This window comes from Pteropus vampyrus, unplaced genomic scaffold, assembly GCF_000151845.1.
Source record: "Pteropus vampyrus isolate Shadow unplaced genomic scaffold, Pvam_2.0 Scaffold22, whole genome shotgun sequence".
NCBI classification, from domain to species: domain Eukaryota; kingdom Metazoa; phylum Chordata; class Mammalia; order Chiroptera; family Pteropodidae; genus Pteropus; species Pteropus vampyrus.
In genome coordinates, this window is record NW_011888803.1 from 16,463,620 (window position 1) to 16,468,007 (window position 4,388).

A 4,388-nucleotide genomic window follows, 5' to 3' on the forward strand; every position below is an offset into this window, starting at 1 on the left:
TAATGATTGTTTCTAGATAACTATAAACCCACAAACAAGTAAGTGTATAGATTGTTTATAACCAGCATGGTCGTTTTTGCTCATTCATTGATTCAAGTACTTGGTTTTTTATTTAACACACATTTCTACCTGACAAATTCTCCATGTTTAAATCCTAAGGTCCTCTCTCCTTTATCATACTTAAAATGTTGAAAGCTGAAAAATGCATTTTTTTCCTGAAATAAATAACAATTACAAATAAAATGACAAAAGAAGAAACATTAGAGAACTAAAATAATTTCAATATGTAAAACTCATTTAGAATATAAGCTTGATCAAAATGAACAAAGGTATTGGTTCTACCAAGAAAAATGGCTTTGAACACCACAAATATTTAAACTGCCTCCTCAGTAATGTGTTTTCTAATTTCAAACACCATTGCATTTGTATTCCAGCCAATTTCCATACTATAAATGTCAGTCAACATAGGCTGATTATGTCTAAGAATGATTTAAAAAGAACCTTAACAACAGTAAAAGTCATGTCCGTATTTTCATTATGCATTTGAGCCTTTAGATCGTAAATACTCCCTCTGAGCTAATATTTTAAATTCAAGGTCATATACAGGGGATTTTTTCCTTGCTAATTAGAAAATAGATTACTCCACTTGAAATTATGTAGGTGGAAATTCTTCCCTGAGGACTTTATCTCTTTCAGATGTGTTTGATCATGTTCAATATTTTTTTAACTATATTATATTTGCTTTTCTCCTCTTACCTACCAAATATGATGCATGGAATGCTTAAGGATTTGACTTATTATTCTGACATTAGTAATAAAGTTATATTAAAAATAATGTACTAGAAGTCTTTCACCTGCATACAATTTTCCTTATTAGATTTGCTTATTATTTTACTTGTCAAATATCACAACGTGTAATGTTCTCTCTGTATATTTATAAAAATACTTTATTGCAGATGAGTCTAATCACTATGTAAATTAGGTAATTATTTGGTGAATATTAACATTCTTTCTCATACAAAATAATACATATATTTTGAATCTTCTTCCCTCACTTTTGGGAGGATATACCAATTAAAATAGTTATTGAACCTTTATTTGCATGCAAATGAGGCAAGTGAACTAGCATATCAGGATATGCAAAAGTATATTTAATTTTCAATTTCAAATGTATTTCTTATTAGTTAGACTACATCATTTTCAATGCAATTTTCTTCTGGCATGTTAGAATCATGTATCATAAAAAGCTTTTCTGGTAACTACTTGCTTGCATGCATGGGCTTTTAATCTTTCTGGATTCTTCTACAGCAAGACAAAATAAATTTCCTTTAAAAGAGAGGAAAATCAACATGTCAAACTATATGATTAATGAATAGATGGCAGGTAGTAGGTATTTAACATTTTTTTATATGGATGATTTGAAAAGGTAAGTTTGAAATAATTATAAATAAATGTTCTTGATTCTTTTCCCAAATAATCATAAAAATATTATTAAACATAGAACTGTATTTGAAAGAAAATAATGATTATATCCCTGGATTGCGAGAATTGCGAGAAGCTCAAATAAACTGTCTTTTCTTTAAAGATGAAAACTGGTGTTACTTAAGACCCAAAACCATAAAACTTCTAGAAGAAAACACAGGCAGTAAACTCTCTAATATTGCTACTAGTAATGTCTTATCTGATATATATCCTGAGGCAAGGGAAACAAAAGAAAAATAAATAAATGGGACTACATCAAACTAAAAAATTTTTGCACAGCAAAGGAAACCATCAACAAATGAAGACAACATACTAAATGGGAGAAGATATTCGCCTATGATACAGCTGATAAGGGATTAATATAAAAAAATTTACAAAGAACTCATACAACTCAGTAACAAAAAAACAAACAATTCAATTAAAAAATGGGCAGAAGACCTGAATAGATATTTCTCCAAAGGGAAAATACAGATGACCAATAAGATGCTCTAGGCACTAACTATCAGAGAAATGCAAATTAAAACCACAATGAGATATTACCTCACACCTGTCAGAATGGCTATCATCAGTAAATCAAAAAACAAGTGTCTGCAACGATGTGGAGAAAAGTGAACCCTTGTACACTGTTGGTAGGATTGCACTTCTGGGTGTTTATCCAAACAAAACCAAAACACTAATTTGTAAAGATCCATGCATCCCTATGTTCACAGTGGTGTTATTCACAATAGCTAAGACATGGAAACAATCTAAATGCCCAGCAACAGAGGATTGGATAAAGAAGTTATGATTCATATATACAATGGAATATTAATCAGCCATAAAAATGAAATCCTACCATTTGCAATGACATGGATGGACCCAGAGGTTATTATGCTGAGTGGAATAAGTCAGATAGAGAAAGATAAATACTGTTTGATTTCACTTAAATATGAAGAATCTAAGGAACAAAAAGAACAAAATGCACAAAAATGCACTCATGGATACAGAGAATATTTTTCTGGTGACTGCCAGAGGGGAGAGAGGTTAGAGGGCTAGGAGGAAGGAGTGAAGGGTTAAAGAGGTACAAATTAATAGTTGAAAGATGGTCACAGGGATGGGAGTACAACATAGGGAATGCAGTCAGTGGTATTGTAGTGACTATGTGTAGAGCCAGATGGGTGATAAGAGTAACTGGAGGGATCATTTCATAAAATTCATAAATGTCTAATCAATGTACTATATACTTGAAATGATTAATAAAAAAATGACATTGCTTTTTTAAAATGAAACAAAACTGATGTTACTGATTTTTCTATAAATGTGAAGTGTATAGACAATAAATAAAATATTTAGATTCCAAAATTATAACTACATTGGAACGAGGATACCTCTTGATATTTAAAGAAAACAGTTATAAAGGAAATAAAAATAGTGCAATATTAAATGAGTGATGAATCGAGGAATGTTATACCCTAAAGTGTAGTGAATATAAATATATTCAAGATGGTTGTAATCTTTAGATCTAGCATTTAATAATGAGCTAGTATGGGAAAGTTTGGGGTATGTCTTTCGCTATTTCAGTTTGTACTTTTTCTTGATATCTGTGTCCAGTCACAGCCTGGTAGATACCTCTACTGGTCACATTAAATGTGTTTGTCTTTTTACCAGAGTCTAAGGGCAAGGTCAACTCAAAGCTCTGTCTGAAATAGTTGTTTTATGGTAGATATTGAAGCTCTGTCATCTCGTTTTTGTACATTTTTGCTTGTTTTTAATGTCGCTCTGTGGTAATTAAAAAGAAAGATAATCCTGGTATGTTAATTAGATTTATGATTATTTATGAATTATTCAGCTCTACAAACAGGTGATTGAATGGTTATTGAAATTTCCATTTAAGAATATCTTGATTTATTTAAAACTTATGGAAATTTAATGTCTCTAACCCCTCTCATGACAGGCAGTCTCCCTCTTACTTGTTCTCATTACAGCATATGCCTCTGCCAGGAGCACTGCGTAGAGGTGCAATTTTAAAGTCTATTTTTAATTGTCATATTAATGTCTGTATGTCTCTATCACGTGATTCTTCTCAAAGGCAAAGTTAGTGCCTCTTTTTGCTCACCATTATATTACCAGAGTCTGGCATGCAGTCAATGTTGAATAAATTAGTTATTGAATTTCAGTTTAAATCAATTAGGTTTAAATTTGGTTCAACCACTTAATAGCTGTGTGATCCTAGCCAAGTCATAAAACTACCTATGTCTACTTCTTGCTTTGAAAAATTATGGGGAGCAATAAAAATGTACAACTGAAAAAAAAAGACATGTTAGTTATTTTAATTACATAATAATATAATGTACAATGTAGGAGTTGTCATAAAAGTAATCAAATGCAGCTCACTTATTTTTGGTTTGTTTGTTTATTGTTTCTTCCTTCTTTTGCCACAGTAAATTAGAAACAGAACCAATATTCCCTGAACACATACCATGCTCGTAGCCTGGCATTAACTAGCAGAATATTAGAAGAGGTGGTCAAGGTAACCACAATGCAACAATACGTATTTCTTTGTTAATGCATTTAAGATGTTGTTTTAAAGAAAGGTTAAACAAATTGATACTACTAATGTTCTGGTACAAATAAAAAGTTTTATCTCCTAGATGGGATATCACCCAAGAGCTCGCTCTATAAAATACAATTGATGATCTAATTATTGTGAAGGCCCATGGGCATGTTGTGACAGAGTGCTTGTTAGAAAAGTGCAAGGACAGCAGGCTGTGCCTTAAAGCAGAATTCTGAAGCTGAGAACCTGGTCTGTGCAGGAAAATAATGTCTACGAAAGTTGAAAGTAATAAAAATCTTCAAGACTGCCGTTGGGCCTATTCCCAAAACTTTAGAGTTTGTCAGTTAAAATATGTGTGGAAAATTCAGGAACA